Genomic DNA, 18,621 nt, shown 5'->3' on the forward strand with positions numbered 1-18,621 from the left:
AAAAAACAACAACCCAAAATCTAAATTACAGTGCATGTGATCAATGAAAACCAAATCAAGATAACAATTAAATGCTTATTAAGACTATTGCCTTACAATTATCTGTGCATATTGTCAGTATCAGGCCAAATTTTCTATAGTCCATTCTGCCCAAAAGTTGAATAATGCTTCTTCAAAATCACCCCCAGGGTTTTTTGTTTTTGTTTTTGTTTTTTTGAGTCACAGGGTTAGCCTCAAGGGAATGCTCAATTTAAAGACTGCTGTTCCTACTCACAAATAATACTGTTTTTGATTCATTACTTAAAAACCATTGTAGTTGGAGGAAAGTTGGAACAAAATTTGTTTTGTGACATCTGAAGAAATACATCTGGAAAAATTAAAATAAACTTCTCTGCATATTGTGCTTTAATTTTTTTTGCCACAAACTATAATTTGTATTTTGTTGGATACATTAATAGCCCTTTTACCAGAAGGAATCCATGCAAGGGTGGCCTATCTCATTTCCATAGGAAGACAGGATATATTTACATATGTGAGTCATGCAATTCTTCATAAATGTTGAAAGAAGGCTGAAGGAATGTTTTCATTTTGGCTTTCCACAGCAGGGAAGATTATTCAGCCTGTAAACAGATACAGATTTAGGTTTCAATTCTGTAGGCATTTACTTGGAAGTAAGACCCGTTGCATAAAGTGTCCCTGAAAATTTAATTTATTTAAAGAAAACATTTCTTGTCTTTTTATTGAAGGAAGTGCTCCATGTTGCTTGCTACGCTATTATTCAAAATATACAATAAGCACAATAAAACTAAATATAGAACATAGAATATAACTCTAAACAAGTATAAAATATATATAATTAGAAAAACCTCTAGATATAATCTAGCCTAGCCTCAGCTTGGTGAGTTTTCTATGCTGGAATGAGAACTTAAGGTCAAAGCCATGCAAATTAAAAGTTCTAAGAAGTTGTCATTCCAATACATTCAGAGGGCACCAGGTTGGGGATGGCTATGCTACATGTCTGGAACCAACTGTGAACAGAAATAAGAATGTGCATCATACTAATGAAAACAAAGCTCTATAACATTTTTGTTAAAGTTCATAGCAATACATGTACATCTCAAAAGTTAAGAATTAAGCACCTGAATCTATGGCTATGCTTCTAAATCAGCGGTTCTCAACCTGTGGGTCGCGACCCCATTTGGGGTCGAATGACCATTTCACGGGGGTCGCCAAACAAGCAGTCCGCCATTTTTTCCCCTTTTCCTTAGCTGTGCTACTCCCTTTTATTCTATTGGCTTTTGAAAGCCAATAGAATAGACTTTTTTGAATAGAGTCTAATTCTATTGGCTTTCAAAAGCCAATAGGAATTGTCCAGGCTGTCTATGCCCTGCTGAGCCCACCAAAAGTCCCAGTCTGCAAACGGTGCTGCAAATTGTCTGCAGTGAAGGCGAGCTGTCTGGAAGTTTCCACCCCTCCCTGCTGAGCAACTACTAAAAATGTAAGGGGTGGAAGGTGGGAGGCCGGCAGGCGCAAGGAGGGTTGCTGGAGCGCATGGGGCCCGGCGGGTGCCTTACCTCCCTTGGGCTGGGCCAGCTGGTGGCCCAGCCGGTGGTTGCCCTGCACCGTCGCTGCTCCTTGCCAGCTACCCCTCGGCCAGCGCAGGGGGCGGCACCACGCATGCGCGGCACTCTCGGGCAGGGAAAGTCCTTGACTTACGACCGGTTGGGTAGTCCTCGACTTATGACCAGTTGGGTAGTCCTCGACTTATGACCGGTTGGGGGTCACGGCATTAAAAAGGTGGAGAACCACTGTTTTAAATGTCCTTATTTATACCAGTTTCTATATCTGTGGTCTTACTACTGTTATTTTTCTTAGTTTGTGAATGTTGAGAAGTTGAGATTAGAATGGCCAGAAGAAAACTGAAGTTTAAAAGATTACTTTTAAAGGATAGGTACTACTTGAAAAATTACATAGGACAGTTTAATATATACCAGTGATGGCGAACCTTTTAGAGACTGAGTACGCAAACCACAACCCAAAACCCACTTATTTATCGCAAAGTGCCGCATTAGCATTGTGGTGCTCTCAGGCGGGGCATGGGGGCATGGCCCACTGGGTAGGCGTGGCCCACTGGGTGGGCATGGCTGCAGTTGTCACGGCAGCCTGAATGGGTGTGACTGGGGTGGGCATGGCCACCTTGATATTGCTCATGGGGGGACACCTATGGGGGCCGGGCAGGGTTGGGGGAGATCCAGAGGTTCTCTAGTGCAGTGGTTCTTAACCTTTTTGAACGAATTGCCCCCTTGAGCCAATGAGGAAGTTGTCATCACCCCCCTCCCCCAACATAACCTCTCAATCACAACATAGGAAATAATTCTTCAATTTATGCAAACACTTTTTTTGTTTTCTTTAAAATTGCCATCAGGACATATCAATGCAAATAATTTATTTCCAGTCTTTTTCCCATATCTCCCATATTCTGGCCAATGGTGGACCACTGTATGGGTAGAGGCTGCTGTACAACGCGCATGAAGATAAGCGATGCGTATTCACATATGTACGGCGTTCTGTACTGAAGCTAGCTGGAGGAACATTTGAAAACACAATTGAATCCACTAATAGTGAGCGATCTGATTTTTTTGTATGACAGATATACAGCAATTCACTGTACCAAAAAGTCTCAAAAGTGTCCCCAAAACTTCTTGCTCCATCGCCCCCATATTGCCCCCTTTTCGTTCCTTTGCCCCCATGTTGCCCATTTTCATTCCATCGCCCCCCTGAAAAATGAAATCGCCCCCTGGGGGGCAATATCGCCCAGGTTAAGAACCACTGCTCTAGTGGATGGGGCGGTGGGCAGAAGGCCCAGCATAAATGTGGGGGAGGAACACAATCCTAGCTGGGACTGGGGGACCATAGCACCGATGGGGATTTGGCTTTCCCTGCTTGGGGGTGCCCTTTGGCATGCTCTACCACCTCCACTTGAGCTTGCTAGCTAGCCGCTTCGCCTTCTTTGTGCTGGGTGGGGCTGCCGCTCTGGGCAGCGGTGGCAGCTAATGGACTTGTGCAAGCTGCTGGCAGAGGCGGCGCGCATGCTCACAGAGAGGGCTCTGAGTGCCACCTCTGGCACGCATGCTATAGGTTCGCCATCACTGATATATACTTTCATTAAAAAAAATAGCATTGGTGTGTACGCCTCCTCCTGGCAGCTTACCAAATACCAGTAAATTATGACTTATTTGTATATATCCAAACTGGGGAATTTACAACAAACACTAAAACCTCATCTTCTATGGAAGCCATTGCCAGAATTACTGAGCAAAAGCATGACAAAAAAAGGGGGGGGGTTCCTGCTTGCTTTGGGGAATTAAAAAGACAGATTTTTCTTTTTAAATACTTTCAGATGAGTATTGCTTCTTGAATAGATCGAACTGAACATGGAAAAAATTGCCCCAAATGCCTTCAAAAGGTGAAGAGGATGAAATTAAAGGGTTGTTCACAAGTATGGTGTATTTATTTAAATGGAAAGGTAACAAAATCTGGACCTATATTCAGTGCTTTTATAGAACAGAAAAACTGTACTGACAATGCTTAGAATGGATTGTTTCAAGACTGGTTTGTTTTTCAGTTTGCACTAAGCTTCACTTGAAATTGCAGTTGATTGTGCACATGTGACTATTCTCAAGGAACGTTGCTGAAATAATTCACAATCCACTAAGTTTGTTGTACAGAGGAATTGAAAATAAAGAACACCTTTCCAGCTTCTTTTGATCAGATCACCAATCAAAATCACAAAGCAGCACATTTAGGAGACATACCAAATTCACAAGTCCATTGAAAAATTGAAAAGTGGCAAATTTGGAGCAAGAAAATTGAAAGTTTTTATTTTTAAACCGTAACAGCAGGCCATGTGGGTTTCTTACGTCAGAGGCCTTAAGATATTTTCAAATGTTCCCTAGTGTTTATGTGGAATAATTTAATACGACCTAATCCTGAAAACTCTTTCTTTAATGTCATATTTTTAGCCTAGAATGACTGGATGTATTACTTTCTTGCAGTCAAGATCATTCTCCAGCACAGGTGGGATCAAAACAAAGAATGGGGTCAGTACAATTTTTTTTAAATGTTGACTTAATTCGATGAATTCAATTGAAATCTGGTTAATATGGCTATGTAGAATAACTCCTAATGTATTTAATAATTATTTGCACTGTAAAGATTAAGAAATATAGTTCAGTGGTAATTTTGGAGCAAGTTGGCAGACTATACTCTAGAGTTATAGTCTCTAGAATGTATTTATTTATATATTTATTTTATTATTGATTGATTATTTTATAAATAAAATACAACTGTGATGTTAGTATGTATGGACTCACTTTCTTGACCATTCTAGTCCAACCACAAGGAGTTTTCTTGGATGCCTTCTGTCAAAATATTTAATATAATAGCTGGAACAGTAAAATGTATAATGGGCCAGAATACAAAGTTGTATGTGATTGGTTGGAGAGTGCAGGCTGCTGCATGAAGCAATCTACGTTATGATTTGTTGCTGGCTGTAAAGGGGGAGTTTCCTTTTTTTCTGCCTTTTTTCTTCTGTGTGCTCTGTATGCTGTTCTGTGATTTACCTCATGATGTAGTGATGTGCCTGACTATCTTGTTTGCTATAAATATAAATGTAAAATATATTTATTTATATAAAACTACACGTTTGTGTCAGCATCTCTGACTGCTCTTGGACACCGACTGCGCAATTCCCTGACATCTTCTAATGCCCAGACATAGACAATTGCAAGATTAAAATCAACACAAAAAGATTTTTATGCATATTCTCCCAGAAGCTGAAGCCTACCTGGTCAGATCTGTAGAATATATAATAGAATCTTGAATACTGTGATCAGTTCAGAATGGGAAGACTTGGAGATATTCTCCTACAGAAAACTAACAGTGTCCTGGGAAAAGGAAAATACCCACTCACCAAACAGTGGAACCATCAGTTTTCAATTAATATGTAGCCATTATATGATTTCCTTTAGAACAAAACTTCAGGATGACTCTACCTCTGATTTAAAGCTTGAGCATTAAAAAAACTTTTGAGTATTAAAAGTCAGTTGCACAACTCAGTCACTCAAACTAACCATTGGAAAAGGAATATTATATAATAATAGTCACTTTTCTGAAGAGCATTTCTTAATATTAAATATTAAATGATTCCTGAATGTCTATATTTTGTAAATGCACTCTTTGAAAACACAATTGAACAAAATATATACATATTTAAAACCTAATGTTATTACTGGCTTTTGTAGAGCTGGTTGGCTGCAGATAAAGCAGCACTGTGTATATAAGAAATGGAAAGTGCTGCTTTGTAATCTGAACTTAATGCATTCATGCAAGTGACTCGAACAAGGCATTCCTTCATGGCTAAAATCATTAAAGGCTTTCTCAAAACAAACCATGAAGTCAGTTGTGTTGTGTTTGTTCACTTATATTTTATTATTTTTAAGTACATATTTTGTTCTATAAAAGGCTTATTCAAAGCTCACTTTTATTTTTAATTAATTGGAGACCCTTTGGAAAGTGGGCCTTGTGAGTGTTGGAGATCTTCCAGCCTGCTTTCCATTCAGTCTTTGGTTGAAGTTAAGCATGCTGTGATACCCTGCCAGCACAGAGCTGTATATGGTTTCAATTGTTTGGTAGATGCTCACAAAAGAATTACAGTTGCTAATACAGGTTGTTCTCGACTTACAACCATTCATTTAGTGACTGTTCAAAGCACTGAAAAAAGTGACTTATGACCATTTTTCACATGACTACTGCAGCATCCCCAGGGTCATGTGAACAAAATTCAGACACTTGGCAACGGGTTCATATTTATGATGGTTCCAGTGTCTCAGGATCATGTGATCCCCTTTTAAGACCTTCTGACAAGCAAAGTCAATGGGGAAGCCAGATTCACTTAACGACTGTGTACTAACTTAACAAGTGCAGTGATTCATTTAACAACGTGGCAAGAAAGATCTTAAAATGGGGCAAAACTCCCTTAACAACTGTCTTAGTAGAAGTTTTGGGTTCCATTGTGCTCGTAAGTTGAGAATTACCTGTATTTAAAAATATTGTTAGTAATTGCTAACAAGAAACTATACTCCCTATATGTAATTTAGTAATCTCAACTAGATTAATGTTTTCTTTTTAAAAAAAGGTATGTGAAATTGGGTAAAGAGACATGCAATAGTTGTAGAGAGCGATTTTCCATTGTACGCCGCCCTGAGTCCTTTGGGATTGGGCGGCATATAAATATTTGTAAATAAATAAATAAATAAATAAAATACAACTGCTACACCCCCCCCAACATTGGGCATGAACAAACTTTGCACGCTTTTCTTGTTCTTTTAAGCCATACTTTGTAACAAATTGATATCATGTGAAAGCACAATACTAGGACTAAACCAATTTAACCAGAGAGAAACTGCTACTAATCCCACATTTGGGAGCATCAGAGGAGGATGGCTATAAAACCATTCATCCATTGATTCCCCATGCCATCATTTAAACACTGCTTCCCTCTTCTTTGGTCATTGGGAATGTTTTTCCCTTCTCCAACTTACTCAGTAAAAAAATAAAAGTGGGCAGCTGGATGATGCATATTACATACTGTTTAGCTCTTAGAATGAAGCTAGGAGAATAAGCAAGACTTCCCAATTGGGGTTACAACTCCTAATAATTTCCACTGAGCAAGACGCTGTATCATTACTATGAGTAGTAATTGTTGGTCAGGAGGTGCAAACTATCAGAAGGAGTCTCTTCTCTGATACAGAGAATGAAACAAATTCCCTGTAGGTTTCTTTGGCTGAGATGGATGGTACTTCTTTTATCAGAGGTAATATTACTCATGATTTGATAAGCAAAGAGGCAATCTTTTGGGTAACTGATAGGTGATCTTGTTTTGTACCACTGAAGGGTACAGGGATACCATAGGGCACAGTAACATACTGTAATTGGAAAGTTATGAAGGGTTTACCAAAAAAAGCAGTGCTTTAAAGCTTCCAGACATTTAACACAGCTAAATTTTATTCTTTAAAAACTCAGTATAGTATTGCTGCTGTAACTCTTCAATATTCTGCTGAATAGTGACCCAATTCTATTTAATTCTGAGGGAAATAGTAATGGAATTGGGTTGCCTTTTCTAGCCCTAAGGATCATCTGTACCTCCCATTCAGTTTATGTATTTCAAGAATAAATGTATTAGAGGCTGCAATTCTTTTCATAAATGACAAGAACAATAACAAAAACCTGATAAATAATGCTGGCCCACCTAAACTAGCTGCACAGTGCAGATCTCTTGAATAAAAATTAAACTGTTCATACAAGCAAACATAAGCACACACAAACATGTCTGTAACATTGTTCTAAATATTACTTTATTTAATCACAGGAGCCAGGAGAAATTCCTCATTAGCAAAAAAATGAAAAAAAAAAAATCAAAACCCTAACTTGCTGTCTTTGGGAAAATAGTTTCCTCCAGAAGTGAATGAGTCACTATAGACAATCTACAGCTGTACGTAAGAGGCATTTGTGTGAAATCAGTTTCACATGACATGCAAAACTTCTCTGAATTTGTTTTATAATCATTGTTGATGAAATCGTACATTATCTTTGAATGTTGGCTCCATTCTTTATTAATTGTGCTTTTCCTCCTGCCTGACATGTAGTTGGGCGGTTCCAGCTGCTTTTGTGGTGATCAGGGCTATTGTCACATAAGTCTATGGTTTGCAATCACTGACCCAAGGAACTCCCTCCCTATCCAATATTTGAGAGGCAGTGTTGATGAACAAAGTAGGTAGAAGACAACAATCACTCGCTTTTAAGGCAGATTCTTTCCATCTCAGATAGTGTCAGAGTAACTGAATCCTTGACCAAAAAGAATTACACCAATTCAAGAACTATTTTCTCAATTGTATGCAATTTTTGGTTTACTGGCAATAACTCAAGCAATTACTGAAATCTTAACAGAGGTCCTACTAGTGAAGTCAATGATTGTCTGCCTCTCAAGACATGGCAGGAAAGATGACGTTTTAGCTATCCACCTCGGTTATCTGATTTTTCTAGTCCAGGTGTTTCTGGCTGACCAGGAGAAGAAATAATTTAAATCACCAGTAAGGAAAATACTCCACACATCAAAGAGCCTTTTTATTTTTTGCCTTGTGTAGAATACAATATGTGGCATGTTGGTATCATTTTACAAGTAGTCCTTGACTGATGACCACAGTTAAGCCCAACTTTTCTGTTGCTAAGTGAGACAATTGTTAAGTGAATTTTGCCCCATTTTACAACCTTTTTGCCACAATTGTTAAGTGAATCACTGCAGTTGTTAAGTTTAGTAACAACTTGATTTTGCTTGTCAGAAGGTCACAAAAGCTGATCATATGATTCTGGGACAGTCCAACCATCATAATTCTGAATTGGTTGCCAAGCATCCACATTTTGATCATGTGACCCTCGGGATGCTGCAATGTTCATAAGTGTGAAAAACAGTCATAAGTCTTTTTTTCAGTCCTGTTGTAAATTTGAATTGTTACTAAATGAATGGTTGAAAGTCAAGGAATACCTGCATTATGTGACAGAGAGCTGGGGGCTGATGGGTTCAGCTTTTGTCAGTTTTTCTGTGAAGAAAAATGCATGACAAACAAAGCACTTTGTGCTCTGTCAACCTGGAGGGATGGTCCCCTCTCCAAAACCTTGCAAAAAAAAAAATAATAATAACTTAAAAGAACAAGACCTTAACAAGGACTGATATTTTTTGCTAAGCTCTGCCTCTTGACATTGAATCAGACTTATCAGCATAAAGGTTGCTCCAATTTTATTGTTATTCCCCATTTTGGGGTCTATCATCTCTTTTTTCTTCAGTGAGAGGCGAAGGCATATGAGTGGCCCTGTTGGTCTCATCATCTTGGAAAAACCTCATGCAGTGAAATTCCCATGATATCTGTTGTAAGCAGAGTTGCAGAAATATCTGCTTAGTGGAGCCATCAATCTCTGCTAGCAAAAAGGAGATTATACTACCAGATGCAGAATAGACCACAATGGCAGTTTTTAAGGAATGGGTGGGTATAATTTCAGGGTGTCCAAACTCCAAATTTATTTTCTGGAGTGAGGCTATCCTCCTGTCCAGATATGGAAATATAATAACAGACAACAAGGGCAATACAATCTTATCTTGTTTATGATTTTATTATGTTTCTAAAATAGTTTTCTGAACATATGAATACAACCAAATTAAAGGATTGGGAAAAATAATACAGATGGAATAGACTCTCACCTACTCTTCTACAGACTATCTCCATATATAAAAAAGCCTGGAGCCACAGGCAGCACTGAATATTCTCCAGAGAGAGAAATGCCTTGAGCTAATCATGATCTGTTAAATTCAAGCCTTATACTTACATGTGTTGCATTTCAGTTTACATCCAAAGAGTATATCATAAAAATGACTGGATAAATCCACAGTGTGACATTACCAGCAATTTGCTTGATAAACTTACTTCTCAATATAAAAGATTTGCATTGCTTTGGGGCAAAATTAGGAAAATACTGGAAAACACATGAAGTCTTCCTACATGATAAATAGGTGTAACAACCTGCTTGGGATGCTTTGGGGCAGGGTTCAGTTTTTCTTGTCTCTTATTTGTTAAACAAGAAAAAAAAGAGGTGCTGGGTTATAACTCGTTTAGTTTGAGATATGAAAAAAAAAACAGGTTTTGAGCTTGAATAACATCTAAAGCATTTGAATTTAAAAGGAATTAAAGACTGTCCTTGCATAAGCCAATAGAATCCTTATAAAGATAAAAGGCAATCTAGTAAAGTACAGAGAGAGCAGATTCCCCAGTGTGGAGATCTATGCTCTGCATTAGAAACAGTTTTATTATTTATATGGGCATGTGTTTTGTCTGGAGGAATTGAACAAGATTGCTCAAATATAAGAAAGTTAACTGGAAATGGGAATTTGTTTTTGTGCCACTTTGATTAAGGGATCCTCATTCCAGCCTCCACCTCGTGAAACTATACTGTGTAACAAACCAGTCCTTAGTTAGCCATCTGAGAAGTGTTTTCTTTTGAAGTCGTCAGACTTGATTGGTTTTTGTCTTTGTGTGAGCAGAAAAGGGCAGCGTCAGCTAAACTGGTATCACCTATTTATTTATTTTACTTGGCTCATTTGCTATTTTACTTGTTATCATTGGTGTGTATACATACACACTTAAATATACATGTATATACCTAAATAGAGAGCCAAGTAAGGTACCAGGCTAGAAACTGGGAGAATGTTATTTCTAGTCATTTTTAGGCACAAGGCCAGCTGGATGACCTTGGGCTCGTCATTCTCTCAGCTCTAGGAAGTGGCTAACAGCAGACCATTTCTGAAATCTTGCTAAGAAAACCACAAGGACTAGTCTAGGCAGTTGCCAAGAGTCAACACTGATCTGAAGGGTCTGTCTGTCTGTCTATCATCCATCCATCCACATTAACATTAAACAAAGATAATAAAATGCCTGTTCTTGATTTTTTGGTCACATTTTTGGTCTCATAATGATACTCACTGAATTTGAAGCAGCAACTTGAATTGATAGCATTGGCCAGGCTAGGGGAGATCTTATATGAGTCTTTATGGCTTTGCATTATGTAGTATTGAGGAGACAAAAGACTTGTCATCCACTATTGTAAAACAAGCAAAATAAATTCATTGCTGGAAAACAAATAAATATAACTAAACAAAACAAAACAAGGCCTGTAAAGCACTGAAGATCTGGATTCCCCCCCCCCCAAGTGGTAGGATAAGATGAGGTGACTGCAAATCAGAAAGTTTACCTGGCACCAAGTTTCTTTTTATTGTCTTTGGTTTTTAAAATTTTAATATGGTTTTTATGTTGTTTTAATTTTTGATTCGGAGTTGCCCAGAATTTGTTTTAAGAAGGGTGGCTATAAAAATATTTTAAATAAATATAAATAAATACCTGGGAAATAATTTTACAAACTTCTGTTGCCTGGAGCCTTTAATGATCTTTCAATCCAATATTGTATTGTATTTTAGAGTTGAAATTTATGTGTCTTCAACACGTATCTTCATAGCGACAAGAACACAGACACTACTATGGAGGCGCTCTGGACAGAAATCTCTGAAAACCTGTTTCCCCAGGCTTTGGCTTAGGATAGATGCCAATCCCTGTCTGATCAAGTATCTTTGGTAGTGGTGGGGAAATATCTATTCTATTCTATTGTTTACTTTTTTAATGCTGCCAATCAACCCAAGTTTTATGGAGTTGTGTGGCCTCTAAATCTGTAAATAAATAAGATCATTCACTCCAGACAATAACATAATTAGCATCTAACATTTGCCATACCAGCTAACATTCCCCCTGATAATACTTTGCCTTCTACTTTAATAGAAGAGAAATAGAACAACAGCAAGCCAAAAATTGATTATATTCCTGCCAGTTGAGAAATGCTGAGTTAGTTACCCATGTTTTATAGCCCTCTGTTTTATAAAGCTTGGGTCTCAGGCTAATTTATTCTGGCTGTTCTGAAATTAAGAAACTTCTCTTTTTGGTTGCTGGGACTGCAGAAATAGCTAATAAGATACCCAAGTTTGTGCAGTTGTCATTGAAAGGATTAAAGGTTTAGACTGCCTATTATATGTTAAATAATGATATATGTTATCCATTCTATGGATAAGATTAGTCTTCTTATAACCTTAGGCAGGGCTTTTTTTTGTCATAGAACGCTCAGAACGGAGTTTCGGCACCTTTTTTGGATGGAACCTTGTAGGGTAGGCAAGGCGGGTTGTATAACGTGTGTGAGTTCCGGCACCTTTTTTTTTATATATACAAAAAAAGCACTGACCTTAGGAAGAATAAGGATATGAAACACTAGGTGACTAGGGAATGCTTTTACTCTTTACATCATTTCTTCCTTTGGTACGTGTATTTTTCTGAAGATAGGCCAGACAATACCTCAGGTACCAGCTGTCTCTTTATTGTAAGGTTACATTAACACAACTTTGAATGACTGAAAGTATTCCTCCCCTCCTTTCCTTTTACTCTCCAGAAAACTATGGAGGCTACTTTCTGAAATGCTTCTCATGCTTTCTACTTGGGTCTATGACAATTCACTGTGGCCAACTTGCCACGGCCAATTTGCAGCAGCCAACTCGCCACAGGAAACTTGTCATGGCCAACTCATCGCGGGACAGCTCGCTGCAGGATAAGTGTTACACTAATATCAAAGAAATGGTGGAATAGAAACATTAAAGAAAGGATGCAAAAGGAGGGACAGAATGAAATGTGAGTGACAAAAATTAAAATAGTTTTTTTATTTATTTTAAATAATGAAATTGAATTGTTTAATTGTCCTGTGATGAGTTGACCATGGTGAGTTGGTCGTGGTGAGTTGTGCCATTCTGATCCACTCTTCTTGCTGCTGAGATACTGTACCTTTTATATGGTTGTCCAATCTGCTGCTCCCCCTGATGTCTTCCAAAGTCATTCCAATGGACCATGACAGCAGACCAAGATCTACTCTAATCTTGCCTAAAAACAGACACCTTAGTTAGGACATCCACAACCTTTTATGCACTAATTATTTACAAACATTGGTAAAAAAAAATACTATAAAATATAAAATAAATCCAAGAAAGGCAGTTCATAACCCAATTCAGCAAAAATGATAATAATGAATGAATTTATTATGACACAATTAAGTGGGCAAACTGAATAATATACATATGATATCTGCTCTCTGTAATGTGTGTGTATATATACATACACATTATAGAGAGCAAGATAGCATATGTAAACTATTTTATCATGGTTTCAGATCATAATACAACCAAATATATAAACAATAAATGTAAACAGATTTTATAAAGTGTGAAATGAGTATATGAAATACAGAAAGAACAGTGACAGTATTTCATTATGGGTTATGGGGTTATGACCGTAATTTCCATGACTAAGTGATGCAGTTGTAAAGCAGTGCATCTTCACTGTCTTCAACAACAGAAATTCAAAGAGAGATCATCTGAATTTTTTTGCAATTTATCAGCAAGATTATTCTATTTGAAAAACACAAAACACACTTTGTCTAACACAAAAGCTGTGAAAATTGGCATAACTAAACAAGAAAAATTGCCTTATCGTGTATTATATCTATTATGAATGGCTACCATAATAGATATGATAAACAAAATGCCAGATTTCATGGTATTTTATTGACTGATTGATTGCTTAGTCAGTAAGGTATTACAAAACTATGAGTGTATGATTACTATATCAAGGGAATGCGGCTCCTGATAATGCTGACTTCTTAATATTCTTGAAATATTCTTTAACAGTTCAAAATGAAAAGTCTGAAACAGGGATTCATGCCCATTACAAAGCCATGCTTTTTTTTTTTTTTTTTGGCCATTCTCTTGGATCAAGCCAGAAGGAAATTATGCCATCATCAAATCTGTTACTTCAGACGGCTAACACACTGGAACACTGTATTCCACATGAAGAGGAGGAGGGAATCCCAGCTGCAGTCCTCTCCCCCACTTGCATGTGCAGAGAGCTTGCAGATGCATAAAAATGGTCTGCTAGTGTGCTTTCTTTAAGCAATCAGGCTCCATTCATCCTTAGGGGATTAGGTGTACAAAGCCTACATGCATACTGCCTATATATACAGAGAGTCTGTGCATTCAGTGCTAATCTAAATGAAAAGGACAGCGGCAAGAAGAATGGGCTCTATCCAGCTCCTGCATTTGAATATCCTTAAACTTGATCCTTCTGAAAAGGATTAGAATTAAGCTTTTTGATTTCTGTCCAGTTGATTTCTGTGATTACTTACTTGTTGTTTGATCTTAGGAATATCTAGCCATGGGGCTCATTTTGTTATTTTAGTGGATGTAGTTGCTTTTAAAGATGGACCATGACTATTGTTTAAGTCCAACAAATAATCTCTGATAAATTAAAATTCTCCTATTTCCACATGATAAGAAAAAGAGAAATAATTTTTTCCCACCTTGCTTTTCTTTAGCCAATGATAAAAGCATCTTATTGGTGAAGGTGGAAGCTTTTTAATTTTCCTTTTATATGTAGGAACAAAAAAGACCTTTCTCCATTATTATAATCACATGGGTTACATGCAAGGAAATTAAAATAACACATCAGTATGCTTATCATTCAAGACATTCTAGGATAGAGTAGTGACCAGTCAGCATGTGTGCAAAGGTTTAGAAGGCAAAAATTTACATTAAACCAATACAAAATGGATATATTGCGCTATACCCGTTTGAAAATACTGTAAGCATCCTGATACTGATATCTATTCCCATGGAACAGATTCAGCAGTGATCAATGAGAATTTGTTTCTAACAAATTCAGAGAAGAGATGTTATTCTAAGAGAATACTGCAAATGTACATAACTGTGTAGGAAGTACCAGATTCTATTTCAAAAGAATGGGAACATATTCCAAAACCATTCAGCCAGATGGCTGACTTCTGTTTATCACCGAAAAGAGGAAGATAGGACTCCAGTCCCACTGAATACTGTAGTACCAACCTATTTTGCAAATGTTCCTAATTTATCCTGATACCAAATAAAAAGTGTAACATCCCTTCTGCCTGCCATTGAACCTGTTGCTATAGCATTTTCATCAAAGGAGGATTCTAACGTCAGAGAAATCTATTGCTGCCTACTGTCTTAGGGCTTTTTATTTTTAAGTAATCAGCATCTTTCAGCCCACCTTAAGCAGTCAGTCAAGCTCATTGATTTGACAAGGATTAATCTAGGCAACTGCAACTATAAGCACTTGTTTCATTAAGTACTTCAGATAGCACAAGAGGAAAAATTAGGATACTAAACATTGTGCGGGACTCCTTAAAACTGTCTGATTGCAATTAAAGTCCAATACATTCAGAAGCCAGAAGAAAAGTGATCATGTTCTTTGATTTCACATCACATGCATCAAGAGATTAAAGAAAGAGAGCTACAATTATAATCATTTACACAGTATTGAGCAGATTGATCAATGTGATGGTAAAACCAATATTTTTGCTTCTTTGGCAAATAGGTTTGTCAAATAAATTTACAAGGTTGTACAAAACATGTGCAAAAGAAATAACAACATCGAAAATCTGAGGAACATTTATGCCTGATGTTAAATTTGCATAAAGGACAAAAGAAGGATGTTTACAGTATCTCTCATTGAGTGTGTATGTGTGTTCATGTGTTCCTGTGTGTATGTGTGTGTGCATGTGTGTATTTGTGTTTACAAATCAACTATGAGACATTAACTTAAAATTGCAAACATTGTCCTTTTGTTCTTTATACTGTGACTCTTGAGAATTTATACCACAATATTTGGTTTCCCTATCTGTAAAATGGGAAAGTTCTATAGGAGTTCTTTGCCACCCAGGATTAATTTAAATGTAAAAACAAATGCAGTAAAATTAGATGTACATCTCATTTTGAACTTCTGTATACATTGTGGCCACAAAATATGTTTAAGACCCCAGGTAATTAATGGTAGAAATGATAATCAGTGACATGGAGATTGCAAGTAGAATATGGTTGACTCAGCTTTCCATCCTTCTGAGGTTGGTAAAATGAGGACCCAGATTGTTGGGGGCAATGTGCTGATTCTGTAAACCACTTAGAGAGAGCTGTAAAGTACTGTGAAGCTCTATGTAAGTCCAAGTGCTATTGCTATTGCTATTATGTAAAACTTCATTATCTAAACATTATTTTAAATGCCTCAGAATAGGCAGGATTCTATTTGCGGAAGATAGTGTAGAACAAAACATTGCAAAGTTAAATGCTGATGTTTGTATTTCATATACTACTTTAGCCCAAACCCCTTCTATTTTCTGTAAGTAGCCAGCATTCCAGGAACAGCAAACATTTTTGGTTTGCATCTGCAAACAGTATCTGCTGATGCCTCTTGTTTGTACATGGAGGATATCGTATCAGAGGCAACAAGACTCACAATCGGAATATCTGAAATAAAGGAAAGTATAACTAAACATAAAAGATTAGTACTATTCCAGAGAATCTGCATTTTTCAATAGAATCTCATCCTTCTTTTATTCTGACTTCATAAAATAAAGTTATAATTGTTTTGTGAATTATTAACCAGCTTAGATTTAAGCAACTGGAATTTGGAAAATTATCCTGAACTACAGTTTATTTCTTAAAATCCTTTATTCTGAGACAAAAAAGAGATGAAACCTAATCTTGAAAATCTATAAGGTTCAAAGATCTACTAAGACATATTTTCAGTTTTATGGGCCTAGAAATTTGAAATCCTGTAAATACATTTCTGCCTAATTCTTGTGATAGAACTGCTTGCGTATCAGATAATTTAAATTTATTTTTTTCTGCTTGGAAGACTGACCTATTTTTTTCCTAGTGTTAAGTGCTTACAGCTCAAGGCAGTTTACAGATAAAATAAATATTAAATAGATATAAAGTTTCAAAGCCAGTCACAAGTGCACCAATGGTTCTTCCACTAAACTCATTGAACTCAATGGTTGTGGGGGGGGGTATAAAAATGTATGGAAGACAGCATTCTTCCCTCCCAGTTGCAGTACCATGGAAATTCTCTGATCTTTCATGACAATTAAGTTCAGAAAAGCTGTTTCAATAAAAGCTTTTTTTTTCAGTTTATTTGTCATACTCAGATTATCATCAAGGAGAATCAAAGTGAGCATATGGTTATTTCTTTCCTTTTAGATTTTTTTTTAAATTTTCATCTTCTTTTTTCAAAGGAAATGAGAACAGAGAAAATAAATCTGGTTTTTGTTGTAAGCGACCCTAGTTTCAGATTCTCAGTTACTACAGCTATCTCACCTATATCTATCTGTCTATCTATCTATCTATCTATCTATCTATCTATCTATCTATCTATCTATCTATCGCTATCGCTATCGCTATTGCTATCTCTATATCTGAAGATTATTTATCAACACCTAACAGACTTCAAAAAAGCTGCAAATCCCTATACATTTATCTGGATATAAATCCTACTGAATTTACTATAACTTCATATACTATACATAGAAACATACCTTAGAAACACCTTTTTCAACTAGCAATTTAAATCTGTGGTTGACATATCGTACCAGAAGGCAGTCAGACGGGTTAGGAAAGTGGGTGGAACATACTAACTAAGCATATACAGTGTGTGTATCTGAAACTATGAAGTATCGGGAGCTGCTTTGTATATCCCAGTTACTTGAGGACAAATGATCAACCAGCTTTTTACAATACCTCCTTTTTACACTTATACAATATTGCTCATAGAAATAATTATAGGTGGAACTATTTGATGTCCTTGTGGAAATACTAGGGCATAATCTAATCTTGCATAGCCTAGAAAAACAACATCCAGTTCTTTCAGGGTAGAATATGTAGGCCAACATTATTTACTTCAAAAGTCAGAGGATGGAGCAGTTGGAATTTTTTACCCTGACTGGAGCAAATTGCATGGTTATCATCTACACATCATTTACCCAGACACGACTGAATGGATATCATCATCATTATTATTGTCATCATCATCATCATCATCATCATCATCATCTCAATTCAGGCCCCACCTTCCCCATGAAAAGGAGCCATATGAATTGAAGGTTTGCCTTTGACTATGGGATTGAAATTCCTTCTCTGTATTGCTCACATGACACATATAAAAAATGGGACAGGGCTTGAGTTGTATAGATGATTAACTTTTTGACACCTCTCCTCCAGGCCCCTCCATTGACATCTGAAAAACTAATTCAGTCTCCCTTGGTCTCCAGATAGGAGAATATAATCATTTAGGGTACCAGAGAGGAGAAGAATGAGCTAAACCAAGAGAAAACAATAACAAAGATGCTGTTTAAAATATGCTGGTACTTAATATTTATGTTAAGGATTAAATAAAACAGGAATGGCAACATGACAAATATTGTGTCAAGGAGGTATCATGATTAAATTGCTGGACTATGACTGGAAAAGCTCAGGTTTAGCCTCTCTGAGTCAAGAGAGTTTAATGGATGACTTTGAGCCAGGCATTCTCAGCTCAGCCTGGTAACAAGGTTTGTGTGGGGAAAAAAAGCTGTGCAAAATAGTATTACATGTATCTCTTTGAACTCCTGGTGAGAACATGAGGGGAAAAAACTCAAATCAATAAGAAAATACATACATTATTTAACTGGCCAAGACCTTGTAGTATGCTTTGCACTGGAAGCAGAAATAATTGTTTAATGAACTGGAAATCACAATGATTCATTTCAATGATATATAAATGTTTACAACTTTTTCTACTTTGTATCACATCTCCTCACTTGCAAGAGTTTTTTTCAATACTCATGGAGCTGCTGCTTTGGACTGTATGCCTATGATCCTGTTCAAAGTGACTCCAGTCAATGTGACACATCCTGCATGTGCAATGTGGTGAACTGACATCCATGATTCTTGATTCTGTTTGAATTCTTGAAGAATGCCCAAATATTACTGCCCAATATTACTAATAACATATAGTATAATTTAAAAAGCTGATTTCATACAAATAATTGTGTTTGGAAATGTTCTCTCAAGCCATACTTTCTTAT

At 36.9% G+C, this 18,621-nt stretch overlaps 1 long non-coding RNA gene across 1 annotated transcript; it reads right to left on the reverse strand.

Annotated features, from left to right (window-relative positions):
• Positions 1–392: 392 nt before the first annotated feature.
• On the reverse strand, positions 393–17,182 carry LOC120319259. The gene is made up of 3 exons (XR_005559724.1): positions 17,095–17,182; positions 12,480–12,575; positions 393–620 (listed from the first exon to the last, which is right to left on the reverse strand). It is a non-coding gene; the product is annotated as an uncharacterized LOC120319259 (long non-coding RNA).
• Positions 17,183–18,621: the final 1,439 nt, after the last annotated feature.

The sequence above is a fragment of the Crotalus tigris genome, unplaced genomic scaffold, assembly GCF_016545835.1.
Source record: "Crotalus tigris isolate CLP2741 ecotype Arizona unplaced genomic scaffold, ASM1654583v1 scf7180000017601.7605149639:7615979, whole genome shotgun sequence".
Classification (NCBI taxonomy): Eukaryota; Metazoa; Chordata; class Lepidosauria; order Squamata; family Viperidae; genus Crotalus; species Crotalus tigris.